This window comes from Siphateles boraxobius, unplaced genomic scaffold (assembly GCF_051911475.1).
Source record: "Siphateles boraxobius isolate OS27281-9 unplaced genomic scaffold, OSU_SipBor_1 1, whole genome shotgun sequence".
Taxonomy (NCBI): domain Eukaryota; kingdom Metazoa; phylum Chordata; class Actinopteri; order Cypriniformes; family Leuciscidae; genus Siphateles; species Siphateles boraxobius.
This window is the reverse complement of record NW_027508699.1, coordinates 26,510,001-26,527,751: the sequence shown is the minus strand read 5'-3', so window position 1 is coordinate 26,527,751 and position 17,751 is coordinate 26,510,001. Positions and strand designations below refer to the sequence as shown.

Genomic DNA, 17,751 nt, shown 5'->3' with positions numbered 1-17,751 from the left:
GTTGGCTGCTGTTTGATGTTTTATAGGGTTCTTCATTGTTCTAAAGTGCCACAAGAGAAGCATGGGCAATGAAGCTGGTAAGCAGTTAAGAATACAATGAATTAAGCCAGAAAAACAGATTTAAAAACGTGGTACTCTACTTCTAATGGTCATCATAAATTACCATATCTTTATCATCTACTGTAAAATTTAACTGTAAAACAAATGCTAATCTATTGTCAAAAATATCTACACTCCCGTTATTTTTTTAAAGAAATTAAAACGTTTTCATCAATGATGCATTAAATTAATTCATTTAGGACATTTATATTTACAGATTTAAATATAATTAAAGCTACAAGCAGCATTTAGCGGTGTTCAAGCAGTTAAGGCATTGAAAATTTTTAACCACACAAGCATCATAAGACATTAAGTTTTATGTACCAAGCATTTAACCACTGACATCATAGATGGAATAGACCATGTTTTAGCATGATTTACCATGTTCCAATATGATTTACCATGAATCTAGCATGATTTACCACAGTTTTCCATTATATACAAAGTTCCAGTATGATTCACCATGATTTACCCTGTTCTGGCATGGTTTACCACAATTGAACACATTCCAGTATGATTTAATACGATTCTAGCATGATTTACCAGTTTACCATGATTTACCATGTTATAGGATGATTTATCATCATATACCACATTCTAGAATGATTTACCAGGATTGTAGCATGATTTACCATGATTCATCACATTGCTAGCATTATTTGCCATGATACACCATGTAATTTTTTTGATAATTATTGATCTAGAGAGTCCAGAGAATTGTCCTAGACTGGTCTGGTTCCGATCGGGCGAAAAACCTAGGACTAGTTCGTAAAAGTAGGTTTTTAACATATTCGTGAATATTTAATAAACGATTTGATTGGCAGCAATGGTTCTAGAGGCAAAGTTGTTCAGCATGAGGAGATCTATCAAATGATATGCAGATTGTGTGGATATGTGCCACACCACAGAGCCATAAAACTCGTTAGCGCCAACTAGTGGCCGATTTCTTTGAAAATTCTTACAGACCTTTAGGGCCATGAGCCGAACATGCCCATCGAGTTTCGTTCCGATCGGCCTCCGTTAACCTTGCCTAATAGGGGCTCAAACTTCATTGGCCGATGGCGGACATGTTTTTTTAGATACGCCAATGTCTTTATATACATACATGGCACCTTTGACCAAGACACTGCATACCGATTTTCAAGTCAATCGGACTAACGGTCAGGTGGTCATAGCTCTTTTTATGTTTTTTTGATATTATAGCGCCACCTAGATTTCGATCGTCGCGATTTTTTTGCTGTGACCTCAGAATGAACTCATACATATGTGCACCGAGTTTGGTGAAGCTATCTCATTTATTTCTGGAGTTATAGCCATTTTAGTAAAATAGGCTCCGCCCTCAACATTCATTTTGCGCCCCCTAGTGACCGTGAATCAAAATTTCAACTTTTTTTCGATAATTATTGATATTCAGACTAGAGGCTGACATTTTTTCGGGAATCCCACGGGTCACGGGATTCCCGTGGGATTCCTGCAGGATGGGAGTCATCTTTGCTATCAATCACGGGATGTGGACGGTACAGGATAAATGGTTAACGGGAGCAGACGGGAGCGGGAATCAACCAATAGCAAAGACGACAAAAAAAGAAAAAAGTAAATGCATCATTTTGTAGTTTCCTTTTAATACGCCTACAATGTAACGCGATTAAAAAATAACTACACGACCCAGCCGTCCCAGAAGCCATCAGTGCTTTTTGTCACGGCTTACCGCCGAAATTCAAAGAGCAGTGATGGAGGGAGCTAACAGCCGCGGAGAAGTCGATGTGGCAAAAAATGATTTACAGCGCAAAGTCAGAAGTAATGACATGTCTATTAAGTTCACAGAACTGGTCGGAAAGTCTGAAATATTAATTAAGTTTATGAGAGTAGAATGTGACGGTGATAGCACAATGTACGCTGCTTGTAAGACATGCTTAGTCTTAGTCAAGTACGCAAGTGATTCAGGGACGAGCGGTCTGAAGAAGCACACTTGCAAGGCAAATTCGGGAAAGAATCAGGCAAGCATCGCTTCGTTCATCAAGCGAAAATTGCCGTATATGGGAGCGGTACAGGAGCGGGAGTCAGTTTAAACAGGAGCGGGATGGGATTGGGAGTCAATTTACCAGGAGCGGGATGGGATGGGATTATTTTTTAAACTTTGGTCTGGGAGTGGGACGGGACAAGATTTCTTTCTATGGGAGTGGGACGGGACAGGAGTGAAAATCCACTCCCGTGTCATCCTCTAATTCAGACTCCAGAGAACATTTCTGCACTGGTTTGGTTCCGATCGGGTGAAAAGCCAGGGACTAGTTTGCAAAAGTAGTTTTTTGACAAAATTCCAAATGGCGGAAAATCCAATATGGCGGAAATGAAATCGGAGATATATGTTTTTTACTTCAGGTATCCAGCTTTCCAGTGATATTAGACACTTGAGTCTACGACATACGGTCTAGGACAGGGATGGGCAACTCCGGTCCTCGAGGGCCACTGTCCTGCAGAGTTTAGCTCCAACCCTAATTAAACACACCTGAACAAGCTAATCAATGTTTTCAGGATTACTAAACAATTTTTTTTTGTCAGGGTTGGAGCTAAACTCTGCAGGACAGTGGCCCTCGAGGACCGGAGTTGCCCATCCCTGGTCTAGGAGTTATGAGCATATCTCATAATTTGATAACCTCTCCTCGATTTTTGTACTACCATCTGACAAAGTTTCAAGTCTCTAGCACTTACGGTTTGGTCTGTAAAATGCTTTTTAGCAGAGAATAATAATAATAATAATAAAAATCAGTACAAATACAATAGGTTTTCAGCACTTCGTGCTTGAACACCTAAAAATCCTTACAAATACAATAGGTTTTCAGCACTTCGTGCTTGAACACCTAAAAATCCTTACAAATACAATAGGTTTTCAGCACTTCGTGCTTGAACACCTAATTAAAGCTGCAAGCAGCATTTATCGGTGTTCAAGCAGTTAAGGCAGTTAAGCTCAAAAGCATGAAAAAACATTAGGTTTCATGTAGCAAGCATTTAATAGATGGAATCGACCATGTTTTAGCATGATTTACCATGATTTACCCTGTTATAGCATGGTTTACCACAATTGAACACATTCCAGTATTATTTACTATGAATCTAGCATGATTTACCATGAATCTAGCATGATTTACCATAATTTACCATGATATACCAAGTTCTAGTATGATTCACCATGATTTACCCTGTTCTAGCATGGTTTACCACAATTGAACACATTCTAATATGATTTAATATGATTCTAGCATGATTCACCATAGTTTACCATGATTTATCTTATTTTACCTTGATTTACCATGTTATAGGATGGTTTACCATGATATGCCACATTCTATAATGATTTATGATGGTTTTAAAAATTATGATATGAACATTATATGATTGTAGATGGAAAAGACCATTTACAGCTAATACAGGCAATTTACCATAGGAAATATATGGTTTTGAAGCTTTTTAACAGTCATAGCGAGACCTTTCCGACCATAGCGAGTCCGATCTCCATGAAACTTTGCATGCTTCTTCACCATGTTATGACAAAGAATAGGCCTAGACTGGTTTGGTTCCGATCGGGCGAAAAACCAGGGACTAGTTCGCAAAAGTAGGTTTTGGATAAAATCCGACATAGCGGAAAATTCTCTTGCCTAAAGGCTTGAGGCTAGAACCAACAGTCGAGGAGTTATGAGCAATTTAGTACTTTTGGTTGCTGTAGCGCCACCTATGGGCCAATCGGGGTCATACTCTGATAGGTTTTCCCCAAATTGAGGCCTACCATCTGGCCGAGTTTCAAGTCTCTGGGCCTTACGGTTTGGGCTGCACGATGCGTTTTAGGGGAATTTTCTTTTTCAAATAGCAATTACAATAGGTTTTCAGCACTTCGTGCTTGAACACCTAATAATAATGAGACCTTTTTGAAAGTTATAGCGCCACCTATGGTCCGAACTCCATGAAACTTTGCATGCTTCTTCACCATGTTATGACACATATGCTCATCAATTTTTGTGAAGTTTTGACTTTTCGTTTAGGATTTATAGGCTTTTGACTGTATTTTGCCCCGCCCCTTTTCTAAATGACCCTGTTACAGCCACCCAAATGCAAAATTTCAACTTTTTTCGATAATTATTGATCTAGAGAGTCCAGAGAATAGGCCTAGACTGGTTTCTTTCCGATCGGGCGAAAAACCAGGGACTAGTTCGCAAAAGTAGGTTTTGGACAAAATTCGACATAGCGGAAATTTTGTAGGGCTGCAGCTATCGATTCTTTTTGTAATCGATTAATCTAGCGATTAATCGAGTAATCGGATAATTTTTGTGTGTTTTTAAACAACTAAAACAAATAATGCATAACGAAAATGATGTGGCTGTAAAATGATCAAGCATTTGGCTTTTATTTCTCAAAAAACAAACAAAAAAAACTTATTTCAACTACAACATTTGGCTCCAAAACTAGGCCTATTTATTGCAATTTTTACCCATTTAGTATAAGTGCCAACAATGTTCCATGCTCAATTACTTTGGTAGCCAATTAAAATGTCTCCCCCAAAAGTACGAGTGGATTTGGAGAAGCAGGCTGGGGAATTTCATTTTTTGTTGTTGTCTGTAACTATTTGGAAGACGTGACATACAAACAAGGTCTCGCAAAGACTGCAATACAATATGTGTTCCTCCATCACGTTGCGGTGTATACAGTGAATGCATGCTGAAATTATTGTTGCGTGGCTACATGAGAGTTTAAGTATATGTGATGCATTGCCGCAATTGATCTGACTGGCGCATGAGAGAGACGAGGGTGCGTGTGTGTGTGTATGCGTGTGTGTCTGTGTGTAAGTGAAGGGGTTCACACACCGAACGCAACTTTAATTATTTGCGCGAGTAGATTATACAAAGTATAAGCCGGGCGTCGCGAATGACGCGAACGTCTTCCGCGCACGTTGAAAAATTTTAACTCGAGCGAATGTTTAAGCATCTAACTAAACGCGATAGACGCTTATTTGACGCTCTATTCGCGTTCGGTTTGAACAGACCATTAGGTTATGTTTCAGTGACGCTTGGTGAGAGCATGGAGTGGATGTTTTCGGTTCAGATTCTGAATCATTGAAGTCTTGCTATTGTGGTACTTCGCAGTAGACACATTGCACCTTGTTCTCTTCCTTTTTAAGTATGTAATGATCCCAAACTTTAGACATTCTCTGCCGTTTATGGACATCTTTACTCTCCGCCATCGTGCCAAATAAATTCAAAATGTATCACGCGCTATAGAATAGATCCGCGTATAGTGAATTACATTTTACATAGGAATTTAACGAGGCTTCGAGGCAGAGTTTTTGCCTCGAGGAATTTTTGTAATCGAGTAACTCGAGGAATCGTTTCAGCCCTAAAATTTTGTCTTGCCTAAATCGAAATTGGAGATATACATTTTGTCCATCTTGAGCCAAGGATCACAGTGGTGTAAAAAGCTTGAGGCTAGAACCAACGGTCAAGGAGTTATGATCAATTTAGTACTTTTGGTTGCTGTAGCGCCACCTATGGGCCAATCGGGGTCATACTCTGATAGGTTGTCCCCAAATTGAGGCCTACCATCTGGCCGAGTTTCAAGTCTCTGGGCCTTATGGTTTGGGCTGCACGATGCCTTTTAGGGGATTTTTTTTTCCCCCTTTTTTTCAAATACCAATTACAATAGGTTTACGGCACTTCGTGCTTGAACACCTAGAAATCCTTACAAATACAATAGGTTTTCAGCACTTTGTGCTTGAACACCTAAAAATCAGCAAATATACTGTAACACGGCACACTTGTAAATGGTTCTATGAAGTTCAATATGGGCCAGCTGATCAGAAGATAAGGAGCGGCTACTGGAGAGAGGGAAGCAACACAGCATGTAGATGAAAACTCAGAACTTTTTTACTGGTTGGAATCTTGCATTCACTGAAGAAATTCTTAATTGCAAATCCTATGGAGCATGTAAATCTCAATACTGTCACTTAACAACATACAATGTATGATAATACTTATAATCAACTCTCTTTTTTGAAATTACAGGAAGTTGGACTCATCAACTCAAGCAAATCAATTCAATTGATAAAAATTGTCATATACTTTGTACAAAAATGAAATAATAAAATAAATCTTTGATAACTCAGATACAGTTTGTTTATGACCCAATACAAACTCAATAACTCAAATCCCTTTTTCCCTTTTAAAATGTAACAGTCTTTTCAGCCAAATGAATAAAATATTCAAGATCCACTGAATTGATTCAGTTAATGTCAGTTCAAAATCAAATGACTCAGATCAAAAGAGTTGTTGACTCTTTTAGAATTGTTCAGATCAGAATCAATGTCTCTTCGTTCAAAGCTCGAGGAAAAATATGAAAAAACAAAGCTCAGTCCCATTTGTCCAAAAATGTAAAGGAAAAGATTTATCATACCAGTTCGATGAATTCAAGATCAAAGTTCAACAATCAAATGGTCGCCTTTTACATACGCGTCTCATGTGTCCAGGATGGTGATCACAATTTCTCAGAAAAAACACACGCACACAAAAAACCCAGCCTTGCAAAAACACAAGGCAGAATAATAATTAATCTTCCATTCAAAAACTTTCATCAACAAATATCATGTATGCACTTCAAACAACATATTAACTCAATATCTTGACACTTATACACGACATTGTCACTCTTCATTGACTTGTTTACATCTTCGCATGTGATTAGAGAAGCAACTGGCTGCAGCCTGCAGATTTGGGCGGGGGTGCACCTGGGGCGGGGCTGCATGTGCAGCCCCTCCCACAATGCTTCTCATTGGTTAGTGGCAAAGTGATGACGTCGATCGAGGTGGGGCCGCACCTGGGGCGGGGCTGCACGTCTCTACCCACCAACATCTCTTCTCATTGGTTACTGACGTGAACTCATGACGTCGATTCTAGCATGTTTTCATTTCCGCTGTTCATCTCTGCATGGTGAGTACAGGCAAGCTACTCTTCTTTTCTCTAATTTTATTTACAATTTTTAATTCTGAAGTGGCGTTTAGTGTGATGATAAAATGAAGTGATGTAAAAATAAGATTGTGTAACATTACTCACCATATCGCACAAATAACTAGGGCAGCGTTTCCCAAAAGCATCGTAGGTGTGTGTGTGTGTTTAGATTAGGATATAGTGTTAAAACAAGGCCCTTAAAAAGAAATACAGTGGCAAAACTGAACCAGGAAAATAGGATTTAATAGTTAATACAAAATACAAAGTTATATTGTAGGACTTTTTTCTTCTATGAATAAATCTATTAAATGTAAACTATTTTGATATTATTGTTATTAATAAGTATACATTTATTTAATTGAACATGAAACTAAATTCAATAGTAATACAAATTCAACAAAACTCCTTGGAAAGTAGGGCTTGTTTCATATATTGCATACTGTTACTTATACTTATGCTGCTATACAGTATATGCACTGTCCAATCCTTCTGCTGGAGGGCAACTGTCCTGTAGAGTTCAGCTTCAACCCCAGCTAAACACACTTGAACCAGCCAATCAAGGTCTTACTAGACATACTAAAAGATTCCAGGCAGGTGTGTGGAGTCAAGCTGGAGCTAAACTCTGCAGGACAGTGGCCCTCCAGGAGTGACTTTGGACACCCCTGCACTAGAGTAATAAAATAATAAAACATTTTATGCTAATTCTGATGCTCTATACTTCCTTCTCTTTGCAGATCCTTGGCATTGTGATCCCCATTTATATTCCCTGGGTACCACTTTTGCTATTTTACTTTATATTATTTTTGTGGTAACACTTTACAATAAGGTTCATTAGTTAACATTATTTAATGCATTAATTAATATGAACTAACGATGAGGAATACATTTGTTACAGTATTAGTTAATCTTTGTTACTGTTAGTTAATAAAAATACAGCTGTTCATTGTTTGTTCATGTTAGTTCACAGTGCTTTAACTAATGTTAACAAATACAACATTTGATTTTTATAATGTATTAATGTTGAAGTTAATATTAACTAAGATTAATAAATGCTGTAAAAGTATTGTTCATTCTTAGTTCATGTTAACTAAGGTAGTTAACTAATGAACCTTATTGTAAAGTGTTACCATTTTTGTTTTGCTGTGTTAATTATTCTCTAACTCTTATGCCTGGCTCACACTACAGGAGTTTTGGGCCGATTTATGCCCGATTTCCCCCTCCCGAGAATCAGAGAAAATATCTTGTCGAGGACCTCGATCGGTTCCGATGTTCGGCGCAGATTATCTGGTAATGTGAGGCGTTCACAGATCGAATCTTGCACCTCCCGATCTGCTCTCACACAAATCGGGCTCGCCCCGATCATATCAAACATGTTTGATATTTATCGGGATGAGCAAGATTGTGATTACGTCAGTACTGTCACAATAGCCAATAAGAAACAAGTAGGGCTGTCGTGGTGAAGGAATGAGGTAATTTTGAGTGACTCATCAGCGTGAAATGCGCATAGACTGTAAAAATGGATATGTGGTATTATCTTTATTTATTATCTTTATTTATTTATTTATTTATTGCTAAATAAAAGTGTTACACTGTTGTCAGCAGGCACGAAGACTAGTAAATGTTCAGTAATGAAACCGAAACAAAAGAAAGTGGAGTAAACAGAAGATACAGTGTCAAAATAAGGGTCCACATAGTAGTGCTGGGCGGTACACCGGTTCAAACCGAAAACCGGTTTATATTTTCGTCACGGTATTGATTTTGAATAAACCGCCATACCGGTGTATTTAATTACACAACGTTCGGAACGAACGTTACGCTGCGCGACACTGTTTCAGACGGACCCTTTACAATGTTGCACTTCTAAGCAGCAACCATAGACAGTAAAAGAAATGGACACAGCGACCCCGTTGATTTCAACTGAGAGAGTTGAAGCCGAACATGGGCACTCACTTCCTGATAGCCAAGCGTTCTGCGCAGGCTAAAACTGAGCTTGATGACGTAGATGTCACGTGAGCAACCTGACTGACAGTTGTAAATCTTCTAGTAGCTGTGCCAAGACAAATCTGAATCACCCATAGACAGTCACCCAACGTTAATCGTGCACAGAGACGGTGAAGCGCGACCTGCAGCAACTTTTGGTAAGTATTCTGATTAATTATTTTGTCATTTTGCTTAATATTTATTTATTTAAAATTTAACGTCAGTACGCCTGCGAGACTGTGCGAGCTTCTCCTCCTGTCTATACGGTAATGTCTCTATTGTGCGACATGAAGTCGCGTGGTTATGACGCAATTTTTAGCCTATTTTTACAAGAATGGCTTCTACGGGGCCATAACGTAAGATACAAAGTAATGGAGCCTTTGATACATTGTCGTGTTTCTTTAGAAATAAATAATGGACAAATGAAGTCTTTGGACGCCTCAGATGTAAAGTTATTCGCTGTCAAAGTGACGCCAAAATGAATGGGAGTCAATGGGATGCTAACAGCAGGTGATAGCCAGCTACAATGGCGGCCCCCGGAGGCAGCTTCAACTTCCGCCTGGTGGATTACCCCCTTGGCAGCAACGAGTGAGGGTAAACAAACAGCAGTTCTCTGTTACGTTACATGGACGATGGATGCTGAGCGCATTATTGTAGCGCGAAAGTACATTAATATGATGCGCGAGCGCGAATCTATCTGCTCGCGCGCGGAATATAATGTGCCGCGCTCTCAGATAAACGCTGCTCTTGTTAAAATAGGTCTATTTTCTCTGGGCTCGCTCAGAGAATCCTGCACTTCAGTGCAATCGCGAATATCTCCTCTTCCCCAGCTAACAATTTTAGGTTATAAGAAGGTTTTCATAACGTTCCCATTAAGTTATAAAAACGTTAAGGTTATTTCAGAATGTTCTAGGGACATTCAAAATGTCCAGTTTTTTAGACGTTGTATTAACGTTATTTCTTGGTTATAAGAACTTTATTCAAAACGTTATAAGAACGTTAAATTCTCCCGTTATATAAACGTTGTATTAACGTTATTTCCTGGTTATAAGAACGTTATTAGAACGTTAAGAAATAACAATTTTAGGTCATACTGGGCGCTATTCTATTCTACAATATTCCCTAATGACAGTAAAATAGACCATCCTAAGTCAATTTACTGCAGTAATTCCTCTCTCAAACAGTAGAAAATGCTTTGAACACCTGATTATGCATGAAAAAAAAACGTCATAAACCGGAAAACCGGCATAATTTTGAAAAAAACGTGATATAAATTGTTGGTCAAACCGCCCAGCACTACCACATAGTATAACAGAACATAAACCTGACACAAGCTTGTTAGATCATTGTTATATAAAAGTTAGTTACGATCCTGTAATCTCACCAAACGAGAGGCTTTCTGCTGATAATTCACCAGTATCATCATTGCTCGTCTCTGCGTGTTATAGACAGGCTGTCACTCAGTCCAGTTACACAGTTAGGCCACTAGGTGGCGGCAAGAGACTGCCTTTGAGTGAGTCATACATTTCCATTGAATTAACAAAAAAATTCGGATTCATTCTAATATATATGTAATGAAACAAGCTGTTAATTATTTTAACATTTCATTTTAACTTTGAGTTCCACTTTATAAGGCTCAGCTGCCCATTCCGGCGCATGGGCAAGGCAACGCTGAAGCTGACACGTCACCTCATAGAGATGACGCCATTCATTAGAAATATCCTTAAATGTTAGAAGGATGATATTTTTTTTTAAAGATTTCCCTTTCCTTGGTCACGGCATATTTTTCAAATATGACTTGATCTGAAGGAGAGATATTTATTTTACATCCACTTTTCCGCTTCCGATCTGTTGCGTGAGATCACGTGATCATGGTGGAATCATATCTGGCATGATAATCTTATTAACATTTTGTAGTGTGTGATGCGCCACGATTTTCAAATCTTGTAGTGTGAGCATGTTTAAGATTTGAGGGAAGAAAATCTGCAAAGATTCTCCTTAAGTGTGTGGTGCAACCAGATTTCAAAATCGGTTAGGATTTTAAAACTCCTGTAGTGTGAGCCAGGCATTACTCTAGTCCTCCATCTCTCTCACCTATTTTTTGTTGTTGTTTACTTTATTAACTCAAAGGCTCTTTTAAGAGCCACGAAATTCCTTGTATGACTCTGTACTATGTTAATGCCTTTATTCAAAATGATTCAATATTGTTTGTTCTGTATTTTATCTAAATTAGGTGTTGTGAACTGGAGTGCATTTTGCAGAGAATATAGGCAAGAGTTCCGGGTGCCGAACTCGAAGACTCTGTGCTTGCACTGCACTGAAATACACAAGGACTGCCCACCTGGGTCTGTGGTGATGGCAGAAGAGGAGTCCTGCATGTGTGTGTGATGGCAGAAGACGAGTCCTGTGTGTGTGTGTGATGGCAGAAGACGAGTCCTGCGTGTGTGTGTGATGGCAGAAGACGAGTCCTGCGTGTGTGTGTGTGATGGCAGAAGAGGAGTCCTGTGTGGATTTTTTTCCGAGAAGGAAAAAAGTTGATAGTCAGTTGATAGTTTTTTCATTGATGGAGGGGAATTTCAGGCTGAGTAGATGTGTGTGTGAGTGTACATGTGTGTATGTGAGTGTACGTGTGTGTACGTGTGTGTGTGTGTGTGTGTGTGTGTGTGTGTGTGTGTGTGTGTGTGTGTGTGTGTGTGTGTGTGTGTGTGTGTGTGTGTGTGTGTGTGTGTGAGTGAGTGTACGTGTGTGTGTGTACGTGCGTGTGTGTGTGATTGTACGTGTGTGTGAGTGAGTGTACGTGTGTGTGTGTGTGTGTGTACGTGCGTGTGTGTGAGTGTACGTGCGTGTGTGTGAGTGTACTTGCGTGTGTGTGTGTGTGTGTGTGTGTGTGTACGTGTGTGTGTGTGTGTGTGTGATTGTACGTGTGTGAGTGAGTGTACGTGTGTGTGTGTGTGTGTACGTGCGTGTGTGTGTGTGTGTGTGTGAGTGTACATGTGTGTGTGTGTGAGTGTACATGTGTGTGTGTGAGTGTACGTGTGTGAGTGTACGTGTGTGTGTGTGTGTGTGTGTGTGTGTGTGTGTGTGTGTGTGTGTGTGTGTGTGTGTGTGTGTGTGTGTGTGTGTGTGTGTGTGTGTGTGAGTGAGTGTACGTGAATGAGTGTACGTGTGTGTGTGTGTGCGTGTGTGTGTGTGTACTTGCGTGTGTGTGAGTGTACGTGTGTGTGTGTGTACGTGATTATCTGTATGTGTACGTATCTCTTTACACAATTATTCTTGTTTTGAAATAAAAGTTATCACTGGTATGAGTTTGTTTTTTTGAGTTGGCATGCATACTGTGGGATAAAGAGATTGACAATGTACTTTATGTAGTTGGTTTAACTTCAAACTACTTTATTGGCATGAATGTTTTATAATAACCTATATAATGCACAAAAATAAACAGGAACTATTACAGGGGAATGATTAAAATAAGAAATATATAATGTGCCATTTATGTTTACAGTAATTTTGTAATTTACACAGTGAAGTGCAACAGAATGTGAAAAACTTTTAAAATACTACACAGATATTACACAATATATACTCTGTAATTCCTTATAAGTTTACCTTAGCTCAGACATAGTTAAAACTATGGATATGCCCTCTAACGTTACTCCTTTTTGCAGCTTTCATTATTACTTTAGAGTTTTTTTAATACTTTATCATTTTATGAAAGTATTTGCGCATGCGTTTGAAAGACGCGTCGACGTCATTACTGTACCACTTAACGCAAATACGATGCACGCGCTATCAGCGAGATATAGCGCATGAATTTTAAAGACTGCATTGTTTTCAAACACATATCCTGTTTACAGTGGCGTCGACGTCATTACTGTGCCACTAACCAGAGAAGCGTTGGTGCGGCCCCGCCTAGATCGACGTCATCGCTTTGCCACTAACCAATGAGACGCGTTATGGGCGGGGCTGATCTGCAGGCTGCAGCCAGGTGTACTTGTGTGATTAACTTGCTAGCCCAACGTGCAAATTACCACTAGCTTACACACTATTCATAAGCGGCCTATATTAACGCTAATATCACACTACTCATTTGCCGCTGAGTCTGCAACAGTTTTCTTGTAAAATGTCAATACAAGTCAATATAAAAAAACAACTCACCAAGGCAAGAAATTTCACATCTTATTCAATAAGAAGATAATTTGCGGTGCTTTGGTGCTCCGTGTATCTACATCCTTTTTTATTCTCGATTCTCTGCCTCGTCTTCTTCTGACTTCGGCATCAGCTCTTCAAAGTTATCACTTTCACTCAGAAACGTAATCTTTTGATTGCATTCAAGTTTCTTTTTTCTCAATATCTATCTTTTGATGCGGAGTATCTGCTACGTCTGACTCGCTCGCTCGCGCTCGCTCTCTCTCTCTCTCTCTCTCTCTCAATGTCTCTGACAGTGGCCGTGTCGCCGGCGCAGTCTGAGTGCGCTGCTAACATTGGCTCATTGGGGTGTCAATCAATGCAGGACGATCCATGATTGGACGAAACACTTTCAATTCTAAAGCACTCGTTTTACTCCCTTATTCTATTTTCATAATTTTCCCATATTTTTACATCTTACATCTCAACTCTTCTACTAGTAGCCTGGATCACCCGGGTTACAATACTAAATTAGAAGACAATAGTTTTAAATTCTAATACTACAGTATTTCACAATATTACTGTTTTTACTGTATTTTTGATGAAGAGACTCAAAAATATATATGAAAAAATCTTACTGGCCCCCCAAACAAACTTATTTGGCTCAAGTAAGTTAATCTGATAATCTTAAGTCTTCTCAAAAAAGGGGACAACTAGACTTAACTCAGATCTGTGATTAAAATAAAAAATAACCCAAAAATAAAAGTTATGTCATAATTTACCCTCTGTCTCTCTTCTTTAGAACATAAAATAAGGTTATTGTTATGTTTTTTGATATGAATGTCCATTTTTGGGTGAAGCATGCTTTTAATGATTTAATTTAGTTTAAAATTAGCCTATTTTTAAAATATCATAAAACAGAACAAGGTATATAGGGAAAGTAGGACTTGACTGATTCAGTCACTGAATATAACTTATTCCCTCCAATACATAGTGCAGATAAATCTGGGCTTCTGTAAAATATGCACATTTGCATTAAAAGAAATAGACTGAATTCTATAGTGACCAAGTTCACCAGAGAAAAACTGATCACTCTGAACGTGACTTCACACAAAACACGACATACCAACTACAAAAAAACGACTTAAAATCGATATTAATTGATAATATTAACTATGATACATCCCTGTAAATCCCCATGCTTTGTGCATAAACTATTCACATAGGGCCAAATGTTTTTTTTCCCACACAACATTTTAATATCAGTATCAAATAAGAAATGGAGGATTGTACACAGATCGAACAATCTCCTGACCTTGGCTAGACAGGGAATTCATTTGCGAGTCATTTCAGACACTCTTTCTTAAAACGGATATGGTTGGCTAACAGAAGTTATGCTGGATCTGCTAGAGATTTTAGAAACACAAGGGCTTTGACATTGAACTTCTTAAAAAAGAGAGTCCATCAAGATTCACCTAGGCACCTCATTTTATTTTAAGTGAGCAAAGGAGACTGACAATGAAAATCCCCTTGAAAAAGCTGTACAAGAACTTTTTCATATAATAATGTGTCAGAGCTGTGGTGAAGTGAATGCATTCTCACTGACTGCGTCATGTTGCAGCGCTGCTGCCTGCCTCTATAGAATGCCTTATAACGTAAAAGCCAAACCATAAAACAACATGTTAACAACAAAGTAGCATGTTTCTAGAATTATAACTACCAATGTGGGTAATATAATTGACTATGTGCTCAATTTTATATGCAAACAAGCATGCATGCAAGTATATTTGCATTGCTTGAGGGTTTCAAATCATTAGCTACCCTCCAGCTATAGCTGCACATAACTGATAAAATTGTACCTCTATTTACCTGCTAAAACTACTGAAGTGATAGTAAAACCTGTGTAGAATAATAATAATTGTAGCCCCAGGTTCTGAACAAGCCATTATGAACAATAAAAGTTAAATGTAAGTAAATGTCACAGCCATAAACAGTAATTAAAATGAATCAAAGTATAACAAGAGTCCTGAAGACCAGTTAAACCTTTCATCATCTGTCATTAAATCGCTGAATTTTTTGTTTAAGATTCATGATGTCTTTTTTTTCCTGTTTGCTCAAAGAATTACAGGTAGCAACACGTGGCGTGTCATACATTATACCAGCAGCCTGTTAATGCAACTGCACTTTCCTTGAAAATAAAGTTTGCAGAAGCCAAGCTCACTCTGTTTGCTTGTCCTGTGCAAGGCCCTGACAACACGTGAGTGTGCATAAATATCTTCAATACCTCTGCGAATACCTCAAGGTTTGCTTTGCATTCTCATATGCAGGCACTCGAAACACAGTGTCATCCTTGGGATGATTCAAGGAGTAACCGATCAAAATTCTTCACAGTATCTCCTGGATGTTATTCTTTAAAGGGATGTTGTTCAAAGTCATCATGGACTATTTTCTCCTGAAAGCTATGTGTTGTTCCACATAATCTGAGAATGTAGTTTCTTTTGTTGAGGGAAACTGAAGGCACTCAAAGGCTAAAGACATTGAAAATTAAACAGCAGTGTAAACTGTGACAGAAAGCAAAATCGGACATCATTCATTTGCTTGTCTTAAAATGTTTCTACTTCAATGTCTGTACTTACATGCTCAATCGTCCTCCCCTTGTTAAATAAACAACAGGGGATTCAAAGTAATTACATTTCTCCAATTGTTATGATTCAGTCAAAACAAAGGCATTTCCTAAGACAACTATAATCGCACTGTGCAAACACCATGGAGCTGTTTGTTAGAAACAAAAAATTAACATACATTGATTGTGACAGAGATGGGACTCGAAGTCAATGCTTGCGATTGTAAACTAAAAGATCATTTACATTTGATTCTTTTCAGATGTAGAATTGCTGTTTCCCTCCAGAGGTGGAAGCGTAATGTCACCACTCGTCAAGGCATCCTTTAAGCACCAGCTCTTGTTGCCATGGAAACCATTCATTGCCACACAATCTTCCTGTGCTGTCTCGCAGAACCTTCCTCACAAACACACAGTAAATCTCACCTCTAAATCCTGGATTTAACTCAGAGAGAGAGTCGAAACATGGATCATTTTATCTTATTGTATTTGCTTTACTTCAGTACACCCCTATAGGAGAGGTCAGACAACATAATCAATTATACTCCTATTTTCTTTATAAAGTATAATAATAATACAGCTTGTTACAAGTTAAGAGGCAATACATTAAAAAAAGAAATGAATGCTTTTATTGGACTGAATGCTATTAAGTTGGACATCAAAAAGGACTTTTTCAAAACAAATGCTGTTCTTTTGAACTTTTTGTAGATCAAAGAATCCGGAAAAAAGTATGGCTTCCACAAAAACATTAAGCAGCACAACTGTTTTCAACATTGATAATAACAAGCAAATGTTTCTTGAGCAGCAAATCAAATCAGCATATCAGAATGATTTCTGAAGGATCATGTGACACTGAAGACTGGAGTAATGATGCAGAAAATTCAGCTCTGCATCACAGGAATAAATTACATTTTAAATTATATTAAAACAAAAAACTTTTTTATTATTATTTGTACTAATATTTCACAATATTATTGTTTTACTGTATTTTTCCACACATAAATGCAGCCTCGGTGAGCTTTCGTAAAAGCTTTAAATTCCAGCAGTGACATCATAACTAACAATGACACCACTAACAAGATAAAAACCTGTACTTCACAATTCCTGAGAAAAAAAGTAGTGAAGACAACATCGTCCATCGCAAAAAAACAGTGATGACTAAAATAAGGATGAAGATGCTTCTATATGTTTACTAAAAACTGTGGTTTATCATGAATCAGCTTCAGGGATTAAATTTCATCATTAGGTTGTAAAACACATGGAGGCAGGTGTCAGCACTGCCTGCATTCGTCTGAATGAAAACCTTTTCAACAACGCCTCTTCTATGTATGACTCTTAGCCAAAAATCAATTAAATGTGAAACCCAGTCTAAAACAAAAACCTTCCCTTTCGGTAATCCCATTGCCTTAGTCTGCCCCTGGAAGTTATTAAAAGCAAAAGAGGTCTTTGGTGTATCCTCGTTTAGAGAGCTAAGTAAATGTGTGTGTGCAAGAGCAAGTGAAAGCATGTGTGTGTGTGCGTGTGTTTGTGAATGCATTTGTGCAATGTACCAATTACCCTAATGTATCCAATTAAAAATAGCTTGTTCAAAGACTAGTGGCGGCTCTGTAAAGACTGCATTTATAATCAGGAAACAAGACCACAGAGCGAAGGGAGGGACGTGCAAACACCTTAGGCAACATTTATAACACTGACTTGAAATTACTCCCCATGATCATTCCAATCAATCTTATGCAAACAAAGAGCCTTTGGAGGAGGTAGAGGCTGAAGGAACAGAGGAGACGATCTAGCAAGAGTGAGATTTATGAAGTAAGGCAAGGTGCAGTCTGTCTGAAAGAAATGAAAAAGCAAGCAGAGTCCAATGTGAATTACTAAAGCAAAAAGGACGCCAGAAAGAATATATTATGGTTTGCAAACAGGTTTCCCCTGTCACCCATTGGA

The 17,751-nt window shown here is 38.4% G+C and overlaps 1 protein-coding gene and 2 long non-coding RNA genes across 4 annotated transcripts in view; 2 read left to right on the top strand and 1 right to left on the bottom strand.

The window, feature by feature from the left end:
* astn1 (astrotactin 1) overlaps positions 1-17,751 on the bottom strand; it is a 305,138-nt gene that overhangs the window by 284,044 nt on the left and 3,343 nt on the right. The gene's annotated exons all lie outside the window — the stretch shown is intronic.
* Positions 6,828-11,587, top strand: LOC143739654 (uncharacterized). The gene is made up of 3 exons (XR_013204385.1): positions 6,828-7,067; positions 7,820-7,855; positions 11,299-11,587. It is a non-coding gene; the product is annotated as an uncharacterized LOC143739654 (long non-coding RNA).
* On the top strand, positions 11,607-12,365 carry LOC143739665 (uncharacterized). The gene is made up of 2 exons (XR_013204396.1): positions 11,607-11,656; positions 12,074-12,365. It is a non-coding gene; the product is annotated as an uncharacterized LOC143739665 (long non-coding RNA).